At 38.3% G+C, this 22,120-nt stretch overlaps 1 protein-coding gene and 1 long non-coding RNA gene across 4 annotated transcripts in view; both read right to left on the reverse strand.

The window, feature by feature from the left end:
• The window catches only part of RAPGEF4 (Rap guanine nucleotide exchange factor 4), a 141,819-nt gene that overhangs the window by 81,988 nt on the left and 37,711 nt on the right, over nt 1-22,120 (reverse strand). The window lies entirely within an intron of this gene.
• LOC141730461 (uncharacterized) lies at nt 12,798-22,092 on the reverse strand. The gene is made up of 2 exons (XR_012581971.1): nt 14,908-22,092; nt 12,798-13,211 (listed from the first exon to the last, which is right to left on the reverse strand). It is a non-coding gene; the product is annotated as an uncharacterized LOC141730461 (long non-coding RNA).

The following is a 22,120-nucleotide window of genomic DNA, read 5'->3' on the forward strand; positions in this document are numbered from 1 at the left end:
AAATCAAAAGGAGATTGCAAAATCCAGACTTTTGCCCTTAGAGTTCATACTCTGGTCTTCACTGAACTGATGGGTAAAATCTCAGATCATCTGCCTGCTGTTTGTGTCATCCAACAAAATGTGCCAAATGTTCCTAGAGATTTTCACCCAAAAAAATCACCCTAGACTGATTATTACACTGATAGTTGTTTTTCATCCCAATCTTGTTACAAAGGGGAAAACAAACAGCACCCTTGCTTTTGCCCAAAAGTACGCACTGAGTCCCCCAACAGACTCAGCCTAAAACTTCAGATACTGTCTTCTTCGTATGCTTACAAATTACCAAGTGTATTTCCTCTAAGCAAGCTCAATCAGAAAATTTCCATACATTTCAGGTCAATGCCACTTAACTGGCTATCACAAAAAGGATCTAACCTATGGCTGTTTAATACCAGATAAAAAATCTTTGTTTGAAGCTGGTGCTTTACTCTGGAACATCAAGTATCCTGACTATTGCTAAATGTCTGCCTTTGTCATTAACAGAATATAAACATTTGCTGTCATCAACAGCACCAGTAAGAGAACAGAACTGAGGTATTTCTGAAGGAAATTATTAAGACTTATTAGGAAAATATAATGCTACAATAGGAAAAATGTATTTTATTTCATGGAAGAATAGAAAATAAGCCATGTGAAGATCTCACCACAACTTACTGAACAGAAACAGATTGTTTTGTATACGTCAGTCTATCAAGTCATTAAAATGTGATAGACAAGATCTGAAATAGCAGAAGTGAAGCACTACTTGGTCATGTGCAGCTAAAATAACTACAGGAAATGCCTGTACCAAAACTGCTGAATCCTGATCCCAGAATAGGTACAGTTTATGTAACAGCAGATGAATCTGCATCTTTTCCACTTGTTTACCTTTCTACCATCTTCACAATGTTTCTGCACAACTCTAATCAACTACACTTTATTTTACACCATCTCTTTATTTTGGAGACATGTATTTCGTCAAGAAGAGAAACGCACCCAACTCTCTGAAATCATGCCAAATAGCAGACTTGGCTACCAGATAGAAAGCCAAAGATAAGACTGCACCACAAAAAATCTCATCCAAGGAAATTAGAGCATGAGCACTGATTAAGCAAATTATACAGCCTATTCTGTTCCATCTAATTTAAATATAGAAATGCCATCATACTGCTCTCCAATTCTGTCTCCTAGAGAAATCCACTCAAGAAATGCACTTGGGTGGTGACAGGACTTGGCTGGGAGGGGTGGGAAAGATTGCATACACTTAGAAGAGGACAAAAAAACCAAATTAAGAACAAAGAGTCCATCTGATTTATGTGTTTTATTTTACTTCAACTGTGTAAACATAAAGTAGATAATATATTTACAGGAGAAAATACTTAACTATCTTTAACATCAGGTTCAAGTTTTTGAAAGGGGCTGAAAAAGCTTTATACATTTCCATATTTATTTTTTCACTGTGATATCTTTAAAATCAAATGATTATGTCACCAACAGTGCTTCAAACTTAATATAAGTTCATAAAATAAAGATCTGCTCTCCTTTCTTCCTCTTCCATTATCACATGTAGGAGAGAAGCATCAAATCACACCTAAGCTGGAATCAGCTGAACAACACAGTGACAGAACAGAACCTCATTCCTCTTCAAACTGTTCTGCAACACTAAGAATTGTAAACCTGCATCTTTATTAGCAAAGCCAGCAGATACATCTCAAGAATGAAGAGCAGAACAACTCAGAAAAATGTGCTGTTTTAACATAATTTTTCTTACCACTACAGCCAACGTTTAAACTTACATTAACAGGACTTAGATGAAGCCAAGTCTAGAATCATCTCTTGGGTCAAGCACAAGAGGAAGAACAATTTCCTAATATTCCAGGTACAAAATAATTCCTTTTACCTTCAGACAGCCACACCTCTTATTTTCACATACACTATTATAATGAGAAAAGAAACAAAGATGTGTTCTTTCAGATGATCTCAGTTTGCCAGACAGGTAACAGGAGACTCACAATTACAGGATGATGCTGGCTTTGTTCAGTTCCTCACCTGGGCAGCTACAGGCTGCCTCCCGCAGTTTTTCCTCTATATTGTGTGCACCCCTGACTGATCTTCAGCAGTTTTCTGGAGCAGAGCCTCAGCTGAGACAAAAAGTCATATCTCAAATAGAGATATGTGGAAAGTGCTTTGACAGAACAGTAAATTCTGTAATTGTGGCAACAGAAGCATATTCTAATATTTTCTGATAACATATCTTAGCCAACTATCACACTGGAAAAGCAAGGATTGTGTGTATTTAACAAGCTGGAAGTCAGCAAGAACCTCTAAACCAAGTTGCTGTTTCACCCTGAGACTGCCACCTTGAAAGCACAGAAGGCCTGATACATATGACCTACATATCTTGGCATGAATGTAATGAAACAGACTTCATCTGAAAAAATTCATGAGAAACTAGGTGTGTGCTTCTGAGATAGAGAAAAACTGGAAACCTCCCACTACAGGCTGTGCTCTGACAGTGGGCTGAAGTCACACTCCTCTGTGGTAAAATTCTCTAAGTTCACTACAAGGTCTCTGCAGTAGCTAAGTCTTAAAAATAGGTTTTAAGTGCAACTGAAATGACACAGTGGCCTTGTGATGACACTGTGCACAGCAGTGGCTTTATTCATGGTTATAAACAGTTTCTTTTCTTCCCTCCCATTACAAATATTTTTAAAAGGAGATTTGAAACAAAGAAAAAGCTGGTGAGCTGATCTGTAACTCTGCTTTTCACATTTATAACCTCTGAACACAGACGTATGTTCACCTGGAAATTTTTCTGGAAGGAATTTTTTTCCATCTGGAAGGAAACTCTGGGTTAAATATTAATTCCTCTGCAATCAATATAAACCTCTTAAGTAGTTCAATGGGGTCAATCTAACACTGCTTTTGCTTCTCACAGAAATAAGCATACATCAACCTCCAATACTCATCTAACATCAAAGGCTTCCTTTTCATGGATAATTCTCCAAACTGACTGTTTCTATTCAATTGTGCATAACAATAACGAGGACATTTAATAAGTGTAAATAAGTAAACAAACTATTTCCCTTGTAAGATTAATCTTTCTTCACAGCTTTTTAAATATTATTTTGGTTAGAGTGTGAGGTGCTTTAAAAGCAGTTTGTACAGCTCACTCAGGAGCACTGCAGAGAAATCAAAGCAAGTAAAATACAAAATAAGAGAGAAAACTGTAAAGACAAAGTAACAATTATATTTCAGGAAGTATGATTGAACACAGGTGATTTCTTCCAGTGAAAAGGAATGTATTCTGACAGAAAATCACTCACAATCAGACTGGTATCACCTAACAGGAACCCAAAATACATGGGCCCAGCAGTCCTTGCAAAGGCACCACTGGAATTACCTTGTCAGCATAATCTCTCAAAGGCCAAACTACTCCTCAAATCTGGAATCCCCTTCATGCACACTGTATTATAATATATGCAGGAGTTCACAATAATTTTTCAGTTATTTTGTAGTACAGTGTTTAGTTACACTGCTTTACATCCACATTTACAGTCCAGCATCTCATGGCTCAGGTCTGAAGTTCCCTACAAAAGACCTCTTCACAGCCTGTTAAACATGATCTCTTTTTGTACAACAGCATCTCTTCTGAAGATTTCAAAATGTATTGAATGGGAATGACTGACTTTTATCAAACTGAAGTGCAAACATTGGTAACAGTGATTCAGCTGTGCCATAACATAAGGATTAAGTAAACTGCATTAACAAACTGCAATGCAACAGCCTTATTTGGATGGGGCATTTTTTCAGGTTTTTCCTACAGACTGACATCAGTGCAAGTGATTTCCTCAAGTGACAGACAATTTATTTTGCTGTCAGTGCTGCAGCTCTGACCTGAAGTCCTGCTGTGACTGTTTGTTGTACAACTCTTTCCTTAGGCAAAAAGTAAAGTAACAGTATTCCCCTTCAGCTTAGCCCTAGAAACATTTTCAAACCTCATGACAGGAGGGGACAGTGAGGAATGGAAGCACACAAGAATGGGAAAGAAGAAAGTCCCACTGGAAGTTAAATATTAGAGAGGAAAGAAAAAGTAACAAGAAATAAGAGGGAAAGGAGTGAAAATGGGCAGAGTGCAGGAGGGGAGTGCAATATATAGCCTAAATAGACTCCTTCAACCCACTGGAGTTGTCACAAGGAACGAAGAGACTACTTCAAGGAAGAGGGCACACTATGAAAAAAAGGATTAAAAAAAAGAGAGAATGTGATGCAGCTTATAGATATGTGTAATAAAAAAAATTCCCTCCTCTTTTTTTCCACTGAAAAGCAATTCACAGAGTGACAGAAACAACTAGGTTGGAAAAGACCTTTGAGATCCTCAAGCCCAACCTATGACCCAACACCACATCGTCAACCAGGCCATGGCACTGAGCACTACACCAAATCTTTCCTAAATACCTCCAGGGACAGTGACTCCATCACTTCTCTGTGCAGCCTGTTCCAGGGCTCAAAAACCTTTTTTGTGAAGAATTTCTTCCTAATGTCCAACCTAAACATCCCCTGGTACAGCTTAAGACTGTGTGTTCTGGTCCTATCTGTTGATGTCTTAGAAACAGGTATACAATTCCATGACAGGCAGAAGCCTGGCTCCTTATATTTGGCTGGTGTTGAGATAGTTTAGGTTTACAGATTACACAGACTGAGATGAACAGCACACAAATCAACAAGTCTGTGCCAATTCTCCAATCACAAGCTTTTTTCTATTTTTCACTCTATTTTCCATAGTGAGACGTGCTAAATGTTTGCAATATTTTTCATTACGTCGCTCTGGGATGTAAATTATAAAGAAAAATTAGAAGAAAAGATAATATGTGAGTTTTAAAGGATTAAAACAGTAAACACTAGGCAGAATCCAAACTGCTCTGTGATTCAGAAGAGTGACTTGGTTAAAGAAATGATGAAACATTCTCACAGATTAATTTAGTTGTGTAAAAAAAAAAATCCAAATTCTTCTAGTCACCATTTAAAAATTACTCAAATTCTGGATTTTTTCCAATTGAGTTGGACATCAAGTATATAGCCTAGTTTTACTATCTGACACTTCTGTGTGGGGGGAAATTTTGTATTAAAAAGCATTGTAAATATTTTATTAAATATTTAAGTACTGTAAGCATTAAGTAAATAAAAGTATTTAAATATTTTATTAAATATTTGTATTACCTGATTTTGGTTTTTATTTATTTCATTTTCTGAAGGGGTGTTTCCCTCACAGTACAATAACAACCACAAAAAAATGGTAAACTTGATTTTCATTCCCCATTATCAGTTTTTATCCTAACTACCTACAATCTGCCATGTTATTCATCATCAAGATTAGAGCAACATTTGAGATATGCAGTGGGACTCAGTAATGAAGATGCACTGTAGAATTTCTTAAGTGAAAAAAATACTAAGGAGATTTTAAGGCTGAATACATGACCAAAAGAGAGAAATGAAACAAGAGGAACATGAGAAAAATGGAGACAGAAGATAATGAAGGGTAAACTACAGAACTGAACCGAATAATAATCTTTCCAGAAAAAGAGAGTGTACAGAGAATAACATTACATCAGTCTCCTTCTTTGTCAAATAGAGTCCTGAAATCAGCTTAACTGGGGGTCCAGCTTTGCTAAGTTCTACACACAAAATAAAAGGTCAGATCGTGTCTCCCTCCTCCCAGATAGAAATGTCAAGAGTGCAGCTAGGGGCAGGATGGAAGCAGGCAAGTGACACCGCACAAAAGATGCAGAATGGCACAATTTAACTAAACTCAAGATGAGAATGTTTCACCAGAGATTTTTCTTCACATAAAGCAAGTATGATTACATCAGAGCATGAGCTAACTGAGAACAAGAAGTTCACAGCTTCGGCATTCACTGTAGGACAGACCTCCAAAGGCTGAAACAAAAATGCCTTAGGAAACTCTTTCCCATCTATTTATTACACTCTTGCATGGAAGGGATGCAACTAATAAAAAAAAACCAGAGCCAACCCTGTCCCAGACAGAGTTTTAACTAGATATAATCAGATTCAGAGACACAGCTGTTAAGCTTACATAGTACTACACAAATGATGATTATGATGATGATGAGGATGGAAGACTGCAAACAATCACTTAGAAAAGAGCAAAGGGGTTGCTGAAGACTCACTAACAGACCTTTAAAGTTAGCCACATACTATCAGTGTAACAAGACAGCAGCTCTCCAAGGAAATTTAGGAAGCATATTCCCCATCAGAGGGGCAATGAGTAAAGCTGATTCTTGCACTAAGACATCTTCTGTCAAACTACTAAAAGATGTTCTGAGTGAAAAATCTGTGCCATTTAGGTTGTCATTCTGAAAGATCTGGCTTTTACAAGTGTATTCTAAAACTTACATTCGGTTTTAAAAGTTATCTATTCAATAGACAACTTACTAGGAACTGATATAATTTTCTGAACTTTTATGTTTCCATTCCAATGGAGCAAACAGCCATTTCTTCTGGGTTTCCCCTTGCATGTGGCTAAACATAATTTCATTAGCATATTGAAATCTCAACCTAACCACCAGATGGATAGATTTCATGAAATCAGGGCATACAGTAATCGATTATTAATTTTGGAAGTAAAACACCGTTCTAGTCCACTATTTTCAACTGTTCACGTCTTATATATATTTGTATTTCCTGCTCATACTTTATGGAAGCATGTTTCATTTGTTTATTTAAAGGATGAAAAAACATTATTAAACACGTCAGGCAGTGCTGGGGAGGCCCCAACACCTGCCTCTCATGAGCCCTGGCAGTTCTTGTTCTGAACCAATTAGAAATGATGTATTACAAGGAATAACATTTACACAAAGCAAACAGCAGTACTAGATAAATACACAGTAAAATAATGCTCATATATCAGGTTAGCTACAGCAATAGAGATGTAATTCAGGAGATGTTTTCAGAGTGTATACTAGCAGCAGAAGGGTGATGGTGGCCAGTAAAGCTGTTTCAAGCTACCAGAAGATGAAAGCCAAAAGTGACATGCCTTTGTACTCAACTGACACTCTTTGTTGGAGCAGCAGTCCCAGCAGACAATTTGATTGCCTTTTCTCTAACTTTCACAGAGCTGTTTTATCTAGCTTTTTTACTATAGCCCCTAAACAGTAAAAAGAACAGTGACACACATGCATACAAAGAACTCCTAAAGTGGTTCTGTCTATAGCAGAAAATGCTACTAAGAGCTTGACCCAAACCAACTCTGAATTTATCAGTATCTTTTAGAAACTTCTGAAAGATAAAAGATTTATCCCCTTAAAACTATAATTCTCTGTGTCACATGTTAGGCTTTGCTTACTAATGAGAATTAGTGTGATTGATGTCTTCCTTTACTGTTCTCCTCTCATGCTTTGCAGTAGAATGGTCAAATCTCTGTAGCTATGGCATCTAGAGCCAGTTTTGTGGTGGCCCCTGGCCGCACATCCCAGGCCATACTCTCTTCCTGCATGGACAGGTGGCAGAGTTCAGTGTGCAGACACTGGAACAGCAGCACAAGACACTTGGCTATTAAGCAGTACAGTGGTCAAACAACTGCTCCTCAGTACCTGACAGGAAAACAAACTGTAGGGCAAATAAAAACCTCTAGTCCAGGCATGGCTAGGGTTGTCCACTAGGGGCTCTTCAACTTAATCACGGTATTTAGTGCATCACCACACTTGTGAACCCAGCCCAGCAGAATGCTACTGAATTAAGTGTTTAGTATTTGTAAAATGCTTCGAGATACATAGATTAAGGATCACATACATGTAGTATTATTCTGACATTGCATTCCTTCAGGAACAAATACCACTGTCCATAACTGGGCTGGGATCTCTTTAAATCTAGATCATTAGAGCTCTCCTGAGAACCCCATCAGTACAAAGAACCACTCATTTGATTATTGTACAATACAAAACCCCCTGCATATATCCACAATGATTATATATTCAGTACAATCCCTTTAACGTCAGCACATCAAAAGTGTTTCCGTTGAGACTTTGCATTCATTTTCACATTCAAGTGAGTTTTGTCTTGCCTTCTCATCTCCTATACTTGATCTCTCTCTTTAAACTTGGCATTTCTAGCAACCTCTCCCTGCTAGGTCTTAAAAGTAGATTCTTTTCTCTGCTCAATAAGCAAGAGAAGAGTATATAATTTCCTACTTTATGTACAACACCTGGCACTGTAGAAAGAACTAGTGCAAGTCTTACAAAGGCAGCAGAAAAAAATAGCTGAGAATCCTCCTGTATAGAAAACAACTCAGCAGCACTGGCTATAACACCTATTAAATATTATATGAAAGGTTAGTAGACTTCCTGGCAGACCATAGTAAAGTATGTAGGATTTGACTGCTGTATAGCAACAGAGCACTGAGAGAGGGCATTTCTTCAAACACTAATACCAATCTCAATCTGCTTTTCCCTACATTAAATAAAAAATGTCAAAATAAATATGGCAGGAGTCTATGCTTCCACACGTTAATATTTTGGGTGATAGCCTACACAAAGCATCTGCAACAAAATAACCTTCCCTATTTAACCGGCAAGTGAGCTGAAGGTACAAAATTTCCCAAAGCACCAGAATGACTTAACCACACTGCATTTACAGCAATAACTTAGACACTGCAGAAACTGCACACCAGTGATGTTCAGTGAACCCAGGAACATAATTTAGAGATATTAAGCATTCAGAAACAGCTACCTAAGTGCTGTGCCTCTTAAGAATCCCACTAGAAGCATATGACAACTTGGGGCTACCATGTGAGGTTAGGATCTATCTTTAACAATACTCCAATAAGAGGGTGATTAAATGAGGATGGCCTCCTATTTCAACACAATCCTAAAAAGTAGAACCACGATGGTGAAGCTCACCTTTGCAATGACATGGCAAGGACAACTGGGACAGTGCCAGGAGTGATCTTAGAGTAGCATTAGAAGCTTCATTTACTTGTCCAAGGTATTTCACTCAGTTGTCCAAACAGAAAGCAGACTGGTCAAACATGGGCCCAGTGAGGCAAGAAGAAAACTTGTTTCCCTGATTACACACTGGTAGACAGTCCTTCCTCATGGACTGTGAAGAACAAAAGTAAGATCAGAAGGTATTTGTCTTCCAGTGATTTTTAATTGCCTGAACTTTTCCTGTTAATAAAGCAATGTTGCTTTCAAAACCTTTTCATAAAATTCTAGCTCTTCAGTCATTTGTTAACACTCATCTGTCACATGCTCCTTAAAGATGCAAAGCCTTCAGGAGGAGCCTGGGGAGGAAGTATCTGAGATAATGTCAGTGTCTGAATGCAGAACTAATCAGTCCACAGAGCCTTGATAATTGTCAGATTCTTTTACAGCCCATCTGCTAAAGCACTGCCTAAAAAGGAATCAAATACTTACAAAAGCCTGTCCAACATGTTTGTGGAAATAATAGCCAAAATTAACTTGGAACGTTGCCATGCACTTACATAAGGTCAGGCACGATGTGGTGACTTGTCGGTACTGATATTTATTCAAGTGGAATAAAGTGCTATTCATGAGCTAAAAGCCAACCCAATGTTTTATTCAGAGTTAAAATGCTTTTTCCAAAGAGGATGGCTTTTCCAAAGTAGTAAGTGCTGTGCCAGTTCTGTTTTGTTTAATGTCAGTGGCAGCTTCTGAGACAGCAGCCATAACTTCAACCATTATGCTGGGCTATTCAGGGCAACTCCAGTCTGGCAAGCCAGCACTGTCTCCCAAGGACAGGAGTATGGCTAAGGGTGACCAAGCTGGCACAAAAACAGCAACTTGGCTGCAAAAGTAACTAGAGATAGACAAGGCTCTCCTGCCTATATGGGAAACCACCAAAGAAAGACTGGGAAGAATTTCAATTACAATTGCATTGTAACTAAAAAATTTCTTGTCCAGGAGCATCATAGGGACTGTATATTCATCACAGGCCTCTATTTTGCCCAAATCCAGCACAGCATACCTGGAGTAGTAACCAGTAACACTTTGGTTAGACCAATAATTTAATCTACCATGTGCATTTTTTTAATACATTCTTACTGAGCTATTGCTATTGTTCCACTACAATTAAAATTATAAGGGTACGTGATACATACAGCTGATATTGAGCACCAATTGTTAATGTTAAAGAGGTACTATTGCATAGGTCTCATTACCAGGCCATATGATAAACCCTATAAATTTCCAGGACAACCAGCCCAAGGGGCATTGCTATGCAACAGTAAGAGCTGGCCAAAACACTTTTGTGATGTGTTTTCCAAAATCTATCTTGAAAATCATTGAAAAATCAAGTCCCTCCCTTCTGTGTCCTTTTAAGATGTGACAGAAATCTTCAATTATTAGTAAAATCAAAGCTACTACTTAAAATCAGGAAGTCCTGAGAGAGTAGACAAATGAACCCACTGAGACGTTCATGTTATCTATAGAAGTCATTGCAGCTTCACCTTTTTCTAACTTTGAAATTATGAATAAAAGTTTTAACAGAACATTTTTAATTTTTTTTTCTCCCTAACCTTGTAATTCCTACTTCAACAAACATCTCACATGCTAAGCTTTCATTAGGTACAACTCTATCTAATGTACTTCTCAAGGAGTTCAAGTCAGTAATGGATGTAGTTATTCAATATCATCCTCTTAGACCCTTTTTCCTCCCTCCTGTAGTCAATCTTCATCAGCACCTAATTACCTGTATTCCCAGCTTTACAACTTTGTAGCAGACACTGATGATATTGAGTGGCAACACAGGACGTTATAGTCTGTTTAGACCTCTTTTCTTAGAATTCCATTTCTGAAGAACCAGCACAAATCCCAATTGCATCCAAGCCCTTCACACCTTCCCATGCAGCCCATGGCCACAACACAAAACAATCCACACAACAACAGCCTGAGCCCTGCCAGCCACTGGCTCCTACTCCTGTGCCCAACATGTCATCTTCTTGGCCAGGTCTGTAAAGGTTGGGAAGGGGGCCCTACCGTGAACCGGGATCAGTGAACAGATTTGGGACTTTTAGAAACTGCCGCACAGCCAAGAAAGAACAGCCAGAAAGGGACATGGCAAATGTTGAGACAAAATTTGCCTCTGCCCTGTAACATGAGAAACTATCCACACTTTCCTGCAGTAGACCAGTTAGACATTTATAAAAGTAACCAAAGCATACTACAAACCTCTAAAAAGCAACACAGCACTTGGTTTTGTTTTCCACTGTTACATAAAGTTGTTTTTACATCTCAGAAATAAAATTTTAGCAGCCTTTCAAAGGAAACAAAGATGCATATGTAGGTACATACTGCATACATTCTACTCCATACTGCATTTTGGAGTACCTCACTGAACTGATTTAATTAACATCAGCCAGAAAAGAAAAATATAACATGAAGGTGACTCAAGATCTATCTGTATGATCTTTCTTCTAATTAAAAATAATTTTTCCACTGAAAGAAAAGCTCAAATGACAGTTGACTGCTGTCTGCCCTGAATTTTCATGCAATGTCTCATTGTCTCCAATTGTATGAAGATGAATATCCAGAATAATCAATCATGCCCAACTGTATGCCTTTCAGATCATTGAACACATTGAAAAAAAACAAAACCAAACAACCAAACACTGACTGCAGTTGCCACCCATAGTGCTCTGCCTGTCTGCATGGCTGGGAGAATCCAGGTACAAGAGGTTGCCCAGATATCTCACTTCTACCAAGCTTCCTAGTTTGGAAGAGAGTCCTTGGGAGATAACAACAGCCCTTTGGTGTTTATTCTTTCATTTTACAATATCTTCTGCTGTTCTGTTTCTAATAAAAAGTCAGCAAACAACTAATGAGACAAGAAAGTGAAAGACCTTCACAGGAGCCCCACACTGACCTAAGAGACATAGTCAAAGGGTGTTTCTGGAGCCCTCTTGAGAATTATCTTAATTGTCATGAACTGTAACATTGGATCACACTACTTACAGAGGCAAAGGTAGCAATATCAAACTCACAGACACCAAATGGAACAGTCTCTTCTCTTTAAAAAGCACTATCAAGACTTTCAAACCCTAAAATAAATTGAACAGATCCAAGCTGTGCTTCTTTCCACTTCCTGATACCCTCCCCCATGGTATTTTCTGCAGCAGACTGATGAGTGCTCCTAACAGTGCTACAGTAGCCAGGTAACTGTACACTGAGTCTACCCATTACTTTCCCTCTCCATATGGACTGTCCTAGAGTATCCTCTAGAGCATATAGTAATATCTAAATATTAGGTTGTCTTTCTGATCCATCAGAGTTTAAAACTGGACAGGCACTGGGTCTCAAAATCTGAGAGTAGATTTCATCAGCAGCCATTCAGTGGAATTTAAAAAGAATGCAGCAAACAAACAGAGGCAGGCAAAAAGAACAGTGCAGCGGCTGCATGGGTCACAGGTGCTCCCACCACCGAATGACCACAAATCCAGCCTCCTGGTTTTGACATGGAGCTGCCCAAGCGAGGACCTGGGGTTTTATTCCATGATTTAGAGCATGTCCTCTTATTTATTTCCAGAGAAGAAATTTAAACTGAATATGTGGATGCATGTAAGGATTTAGTAATCTTCAGACTATCTCTAAGGATAAAAGTGGTAATGAATGTATCTAAAAATCATCTACCTCCTTGTCCTCCCCTGCAACTCCCCCTGAAGCACTAACTGAATAATTTGCCAATTAAAAACTAGACAGTACACAAGTTTGCCAGCCATTCATTTGTAAAAAGACACAGGGCACCCATTTTAATGCTGCAGTCACATTTTAATCAAATATTAATCCTCAGAGGTCTTTGAAGGGAGGAGATATGTTCTCTTTGACAAGCCAATTCTTAAAATAACTTTTTTTTTGCTTTAGCACTTAACAGGTCAAATGAAAATGCAGCAGGAAAGTCATGGACTAAACAGCACTTTCAACAAAAAGGACTTAGCAACATCAAGCAAGTGTCAGAAAGCACAAGCTGAGGGGGATGGGACAGTAAGCAGGACATGCATTAACTTTTTAAGTTTGCCATTGTCCAATTGTTTTTGGATATTGTGCATGACAGTGCAGGTCATCCACTGGAGCAGGAACCTTCAGACTAGGGGCTGCAATAGCTCAATGCCTCCTTGAAGCCGAAGTTCCATGAGGAAATGTGACTTGATCTAATTTTGGAATCTGGAAAAAAGACAAACATCAGGAAGGAAGTTTAAAAAAAGTTTAAGTCCTTTCAAAGAAAGAGGAAACTCAAACCAGATAAATTCAAATAGCAATAAGTCACCATCAAGCTGCTGTGATGTCTCTTTGAGAACAGCACGTAAGAATTGCTTGTACCTCTCTGAAATATTTGAGCCAGGGAGCAGGAAGTCACTACAATCTTTGGATGGGTTTAACCCAATGGTTTCCAGTTGTCTCTGTATGTACTGGTAGTTCAGACCTTTATTTGTGTACAACACACACAGCTCTGCTATGTGTTCACAGAGCTCCACACTTTCCATTTCAGACACTCCTATCTGTAGAATAACCTTTGTAACAGAAGGCTGGAATACTTCAGACCCCACAGACGATTAAAGCTAAAGACAGGAGATCTGTCAAGAAAAAAGAATCTTAACAGAGGAAACTACTTCCAGCTTTCTGAGATAGAGAGATAAACTCCTAACTCCACATGAATTCTTCATACTGTGCATGCACTGTCACTGAGAACAATTCTCTGCAGGGGCCTGCAGGACTGCTTTGGTCAATGGGGGGTACTCGATACAGCCTCACCCAAAATATCACTGAACAACAGGATCAGAAGATCAGTCAGTTCCTGTGATTCACCTGGTAAACACAAATCTCTGAGGGACTTGTTTGCTGAATCAATTATCACTTAATATGTTCCATATTTAAAAATTATTGGATCAGAGAAGAATGAAATTAAGACTTTATTAGCCAAGTCCTAGCTATAGAAGAGTAAATCCTCATTATGCACTAAAATGGTCTAATTTATATTACAGGGTTTTTCATATGGGTGATGGATGCATGTTGACATCATAATGACGCCAGAGAGCAAATGTTTCTTTCCATTCTCACTTTGTCTCTCCTCTCCTCTTCCTCTTTCCCCTCCTCCCTCCCTCCCACCTCTCTTTTTCTCTGAAAACCCTGTATAGGACTTATTTTGAGCCAGAGGAAAGGGGGAAGATAGGCACAGCAAAGAGGGCTACTACCTCCTTCCCTCATCTCCTCCTGCACAGTGACAAGTCAAACTGTAACAGCAAATTCAGAGAAGGAAAAGGAAAACATAAACCATTTTTAAAACACCCATTCTGAAATCTTAGAATTATCAAACATAATTGAATGGAAAGGAATTCTAGCTAGTCTTTTTAAAAGAAGAAAGAACACTGGGTTTAGGCTCTACTCCCACTATGGGTATGAAATAGGCACAAGAGTCAATGAGATTTAACATACAAGTAGAGGGAAAAATCCATAAACTGATCTTCTACCATACTGCCATTACAGAACTTCAAGTACAATCTCTCCTACAAATACATCCCATAAACTTCAAATCTTTTGGTATATCCAAAGACAGTCTATCCTCTCTTGCTTTAATATGCTTCAACATTCCTGTGATCAATACTGAATTCATAAAGTAAACAAGGTCCAGCTGGGTAAATAATGAGAACAAACACACCTTAGGAAGTGGTTATTTATCCTAAATCAACCCTCAAATAACACTATATCTTGTTTCTTGGAATCAATGTAGTGCTGGAATTTCACATTTCAGCAATACAAATCCCTGTCTTCACACAAGTGCTAATTATAGAGTTCAGCTGCTGCTTCTTCTCCAAGTAATTCAGCAGTGTTCTCACAGAGGCTACGAGTGCTGTCAACTCACCTATATTTCCAGCCGAGTAAAGTATCTCACGCTCCCGACTGGGGTGCTGTGCAGTGCTGCTGTATGGCCTTTCAGGGAAAGCAGGAGTGAAGCCCATCAGTAGTCATATTTCTGCACCACCAAACTCCTGTGCAACCATGGTGCAGTCACTCTGTTAATTTTCCCTCTGACATGTGCATGTCAGTGCTAAATCTCTGCATCTGTAAAACACTTTGGGATCCCTGACAAAGAAGGACTCTATGCAAAAGGTCAGATGAATAACTTTCTTCATGAGAAAAACATTTTAAAATCATTTAAACAGACGTGCAAGTCTAACAATCCGGAAATTCTCACAGCTGCTGTTTGCTACCTAAACTCTGTGCTGCTTAGAGTCATGTGTGTCCACATGATCTGCTAAGCTGGGTGCTGGGGGCTGTCTCTTGCTCCTGAACTTTTTCCTCCTGCACTTTACAATCAGTCCAGCAATGCCTTCATTGTTCAGTGCTGAGTACATGAGCATGCATGTAAACAGTATATGATGGAAGTTAGTTTATACTGGTTTATATTATATAGTTGGTTTATATTCTTCTAAATTATAACTATTCTGTCCTTTATTAGCATTTCTTCAGGAAATGAAGTAAACTCATTAAAATTTCAGGACTTTTTTTTTTCAAAACCAACTCAAAAACTAGATCTTTAGGTTTTGGTCCTTAGAATTTAGACTGCACTTTGCCTTATATGGCAACCACAGAGTAAGGGAACCATATATTCAATTTTCATTTTCTCTAGATATGAAAATAGGTATACTGATTATCTTTAGAAAGTATCTATATCAATTTTACTTTCCCGGAGCATATATACAGAGCATACCTCATAAAGGCTATAGTATTTTCAAGAGCTATTTGAAGGCTTCCTGCGAGTAGCAAGCAAAACATTAACTCTCTGGAAAGACATGAAGGTTACAAGCTGAAACTCTGATGAACACTTCAGTGACATGCATTTGAAAATATAAGTAATCATTATAAGAATAACATAACTCATCAAATCCACAGGTCAGCCAGCTTCCTGCTTCTGTGTTATAACAGGAACAGTGGCATCAGCACTGGGCATTACAGGAGAACTAATGACTAGCTGTAATTAATGGCCCTGGGCTATGCCTGAGGCAATGCACTCCTCCCATCTACTCAGTAATCCCAGGAGATCCTCTAGTCTCCTTTGGAACACTAACATCTAGTTTTTAATAAAATTCTTTCTACACCAAATTTTTGTGCTTACATTATTTGGAGGACTTTATGTACATATAAGAATACAGTCAATTAGGGAGAGCATATTGGAGTGAAAAGCAGGACCAGTGCCTTCAAGATTGAGTTCAATGGGAACAAATGTTCTCAGATAGTAAAGAATATAAGTGGGCTTGTATTTCTGATCACTTGCTCTCTATATCTGAAGTGAGAGCTATACAGCATTAACAGCTTCCTGTTACTCTTACAGTAAAAACAGTGTTTCTGCTCTTTCAGAAAGTCTTTTCTTCACCCCTGCTCAACTGCCTTGTTTTGCAACACCTCACTCCACTACCACTACTATCATCACTGCTGTAAAAATGTAACAGAATCTTCTGGTTAGGTGCTAGGCATTTTAAAAACTGGTTATAATGCAGGTACAATGAGGATAATAATCATTTTAGTCACCACTGCTATGAAGTTATTAGCACACTACAGATCTTAATTTGAAGTTAAAAAAAAAAAAGCAGTGATATATCATGTGTTATTTTATTCTCTGCCACAGTCTCTCTTCAGTTACTTTTTTTAAATCCACACCCACAAATTCCCTTTGTAAACATTCACTGACTGCCTTTTGGCACAGACAGCAAACACATTACAGGCTTTGAGCAAAAAAAAAGAATTGACCAATCTTCTCAGGTGCACTGTAAAACTGCAATGGAGCCTTCAAATCTGGACCCTCGATATTCTCTTCCCTAGAAAAGCCTTGCACTGAAGAATAATCCATTCGACTGAGATACAATCTGGAATAATGCCATGCACTACAGAAGTTTTTCTTGACATAACTAGCAACGCATGAAACTGAGGTATCTCTGACTGCCGAGCACCACATAAAAAGTCTCAGCAAGCTCAGCTCCACACTTATATTCAAATATTCTCTACTATCAGCCTACCAATAAATTAACAGTCAGCAATACTCTCATCACATACTACAAAAAATTTTGCCTCATGTGTGTTTAAGCTTTCAGCTTGTTTGGATGTCAAACACTTTTGCTCAAATTCTCCATCAAATGCATGCAAGGGATGTCCCAGTGAGGTCTGTCTGGTCTGTGCATATGATCTAATTGAAAAGGACAAAGCTCTGACTCCTGTAGCCAAATGATGAAAATTTTCATTATTACATTTAATTTTTTTAAGACATTGAAAAATCTAACCAGGGTTTGTGTCTTCCTTTGACAACACAGATCCAGTACCAGAACATGGTACTGACTGTAACATTTTATGAATTATATACAAACACAGCAAAAGCAGTAACAGGCATGGACCAGACATATTTGCTACCTTGTTGTTTCAGAATTGTCCACAGATTACTTTAATATTAAAGCATATCCATACCACAGTCCTCATCACTGTAAAATGGAGCTGGCAATTTTATCATCACTTATCATGGCCTGGGGAAAATTATGCATTTGTGTACAGTTATCAGTTTTTCATAGCCTTTCACTGTCTGCAGATATTTTTTTGTAGTGATGGTGGTGCTCCTGAGATGGTTAACTAACTTCCCCTCAAAAACAGATAAAAACTGAAATGACAGAGTTTCTGGCAAGAGAATTTCTGGCAGACGAAGCAAAGTAGGAAATGCAGTTCCTGATATAAAACAGCCCACTCTATCTCATCTGAGAGAAGGCTTGCTGCCTGGGTATTTCTCAAATGAAAAATTGCCAGGGTTTAAAACAACTGAAGCTTTCCTGTTATGAGAATTATGTGCTTTACAGATCATGATAAATCCTGACTAAAATATAAGAGAGTCAGTATTTCAAACCATTCTTTTCCTTCATTGAGGTTACATTTACAGTTCATTGAGTAGACTTGGATTACAAGGTCCTTTTTCACTTGAAGAGACTATTTGTATATATTGCATGAGCAGCATTCAAGCACCGAACAAAAAATTTGGGAAGTGTCTTCCTAAAGAAATTACTCAGTCCCTCAAGAATTTTCCTTCTATTATCCCTCACACCTTTCTTTCTGCTTCCTTCCTTCCTCCCACCACTCATCATCTGTCCCAGAAAAATCATGCCAGGTTATTTATTTAATGGCCTTGTTATCATAAGTAGTTGTTATGGTACATTGGTATGCTGAGAAATGGGGTTTGTATGGTTTGTGGTGAAAAGTGCAACCTGATTCTCCATTCCTTCTGCTGGAAGTTAAACTGGAGTCATTGAGGAAATATAAAAGTGGGATAGAAACCTGGACTTTTAAAAAGATCACTGGCAGCCCAGGACTGTTGACTGGGAACAAGGAACAACAACCCCATACTACTTTCCCTGCTGAAGCTGGAAAGCTAATTGGGACACAGCCCAAGTATAGTGTGAGAAGTCACATTGTAACTTCTCCCACGGCCTTAATCTCTGTCACTGATGGTAAAGGTGAAGTCTACATTTTATTGCTCACTTTTCCTTTCAGTAATTGCTCCCTCCATCTTGTAGTTATTTGTTTAGATTTTTAGTGCATAAAAATCCTGGCATTGCCACTATGGGCTCTGAGCCATCTGAGCAATCTTCTTTAAATACACTAACACATCATCCATATGGTTATCCAATATGTAACTATTTACTTTCCAGGATAATCAGAGGCAATAAAAACTGTTAAAAGCTTCACAAAACGTCACAAAATACTGACACCCTAATTAGGCCTCTGTGATTTTCACTGAATAGCAGAGTTTTAGGCATCCGTCCAAATGATCCCCTTTTTGAACACACCTTCATTATTATGTTTTTCTTGAAAAAGACTGAAAGATCAGATGAGTGGCTGTCCTTAGGAGCTACCGATTTGAGATCACTGTAGTGTGTGCCCCAGTAGTCTGATATCATGCAGTTCACTATGTTCTGGAAGATATCTACTTCATAGACAACATTTAGAAAGCTTGAAAAGACTATCTGAAAACCAGAAAAAGAGATACTAAGAAAACTCTTTCCAAGTATGATCTTCCTCAGTAGCTTATAATTTTTAATGGTTTTCAACAGAGGTTCCAAAATTTTGTAGAGGACCCAATCAAGGTATAGTTTGTTTTTCATAAAAGCTGTAACTGGTACTATTTCTTTTAAAGTCAATTCACAGATAATTTTTTTCCCCCTTTCACAGATTCCATGTTTCGCTAGAAGACAATGATATTTGGATGAGAGATCACTTTGTTGAGACAGCTACCTATGTATTCTCTTCACAGCAAGTGCTACACTGTCAGAGGTCAAAGTCACTTAAAATCTTCTAAGCATACTTCTGGCAGCACCTGATGCTGTTGATCAGGGCTGCTTTATACACTGTAGCCTGTGAGCTAACATTTTATGCCAGAAGTTGGTTGTGAGCATTCCAGGTGCAATTCCATGGATGGATTAGTGATTATTGAACTTGTGGAACAAATCAATGAGCTCTTAGGCCTGCATGCATATAGTGAGATGGAAGCTTTTAACGCATGCTTTAAAGACCTGCAGTTCTTAGGGTCTCTTGGGATACTTGCAAAATTGTGCCTCTTTTTTTATCAGAAGTGACTAAACCCAAAAAGGACTAGGAGGAGCAGGAGAATGGAAAGCCATGCCATTCCTTTTCCTGGCCACAGATTTCATAAGCTTTGGGATGGGGACACAATATACTCATTGCACCAGTACAGAAATCGACTCTCTCTGCTATCATGGAACTCGAAAGGCCTCTTCTTGGGGCAATACAGTTTCCTTTTGCCACCAATAGAGATAACAGAGGTCAGACTTTCAACTTCAAATGGAAGATGTGTTATTCTGTAGACAGAAAATGAAGATATTATATTCAACCGTCCCAGTTTGAGTCCCTCTGACTGTCTGTTTCCCAGGACAGCCTGTTGTTTGGGTGTCATGCCACCATAGGACTCATGCTGCTTTAAGGTTTCAGGCCCTGCCTTGGCAGCTTTGGTTGGCAGGAGATTTTTCACTGAACTCAAATGCAACAAGAATATTTTTATGCTGTTTTCCTAAATATCATAAGTAGAAGCAAATTCACTATGCTGAAATTGGCATCAGGAGCCCCCTGCAGCTCTGAAAGTGCAGGTATTAGTGTCCATTAGCACATTTTAAAGCACAAGAAACTACTTAGCATAAATTTATTGACTAAAACTGAAGGTGAAAATGAAGACCTTGTTGGAATCTAGTAAAAGAGCTTTACAAGTAACAGTGAAACAGGGTAACAGACTGACAAACACAGAACTTCACTCTGGAGGAGGAGGGTGAGCCTTGTCTTGTCAAATGGAGAGTTCATCACAACCATATTCAGCCCACAATAGACTTTTGTCTCTTCAACTAAAAATGAAACTTTAAAAAATCAGTTACCTAATTCCAGTTTTGTCGTATGCACTGCAATTAATTTAGCATCTAATTTAAGTGTGACCGCATTATGAAACGTCACAGAAACACACGGAAGCAAATGTTTGTTTTAAGATCACAACATCAACACAACTATAGATCATCTAACCAGATATAGGAATTCTAACTCTTCAGAATAACTTCAAAACAAGGGAAACTACTTGTTTGGTTATCTTCATCAACCCACATAATCTCCTGCTGTTCCAATGAACACAGATGACAGAAAAAAAAGATGTCTCTATTTCACCAACAGAAGCCCAGCTCCATTAAGAGGAGCCAGACTGATTATATTACTCTGTCACGTGTAAAGAGAGTATTTCAAAGAACAAAACATAGGAATCTCTGCCATGGAGTCGACAACTTAAGACCACATTGGGTACACTAGAACAGACATAACAAGATCAAACAAATCACCATTCCTCTTTGCTTCCTGTTGCTGTACAGCTTTCCCCTCTTTTTGAGTTTATTATTTTCTAAGTCAGACTGCTAAAGCCGTGAGTTCCCAATGGATCCCCTGCTTCAGGAGCTAAGTACAACTGAGGGCCTGTATGATCATCCATATGCACATTTGTATAAAAATAAACTCTCTACTTGGTCCATGTTTCATCTGCCAGTTGGCTAGGTTGGTTATTTATTCTGCTGGGAAGAATCAGCACCCTTTTTGCAACACAGCTTTACCTTCCCTCTTCTCTATTTCCATCCATCAGTCCTGTAGGAAAGTTGCAACTACTAACAGGTAAACCTTTTGTTTTGGCTAAGATCTAACAAAAACCACCTGTGTTACAAAATCTGAAACTGGCCCATACGTTGACTATTTGAGGTCTGTGAAGGGGATAACAGCCACACAACTATCCCTGCATTTTTCAACTGCCACAAAAATAAACCACTTGAAGACTCACTCATACAGGCTGCTTCTAAGCCTCCTGCTGCTACATTTGGGCACAGTTACAATGCCATAAAATAAATAGATGTTGCTCTGTATGTTTATACCTACTTTCTCAAGTGCCTTTCACACCTCCTTTAACATATTTTATAATTAGTTTGTTTAAAGCCACTTTCTTTCTCTAGAAACAAGTAAATAAATACAGAAATATTAGTGGGTTTTCATAAATGCTTCCAAATTTCCCTTGCTTTCAGACTGCACAGCAAGACCTGCTTTGGGTTTCCCTGCCTTTTTGCCTAAAGCCATGAGAGACAGCCTGAGATTCCACATCAATAGCTTTTACTACACATTTTTTTCTCTTAGAGCAAAGCATCACCTTAACATCTGAACAGCAAAATTCCACCTTTCCTTTTTATTTTCCCATGCATTATTTAAACATGCTGCTCTGAATTCTACAATTAGGATACTCCTGGGTAGTTACAATCAACGTCTTTAACATCAGATACAGCAGGAAATGTGTGCTTTCCAGGATAGTTTCACACATTTGTTTGCTGTACAGTAGCCTCAATTTAAATATGATAATCTAATTCAGTAAAAATGAACCGAAATCAGATTTACTGAAAAAAGTTTTAAAATTTAATTTTCAGACTAGCAATCAATGCTTATTCAGTTTTCATCTTATCCCTGCCTTCCCTTTTTGTAGATGCTTAAATGACACTAAATTAAACAATTGCACAAATTTTTAA

This window comes from Zonotrichia albicollis, chromosome 10, assembly GCF_047830755.1.
Source record: "Zonotrichia albicollis isolate bZonAlb1 chromosome 10, bZonAlb1.hap1, whole genome shotgun sequence".
In the NCBI taxonomy this organism is placed as follows: domain Eukaryota; kingdom Metazoa; phylum Chordata; class Aves; order Passeriformes; family Passerellidae; genus Zonotrichia; species Zonotrichia albicollis.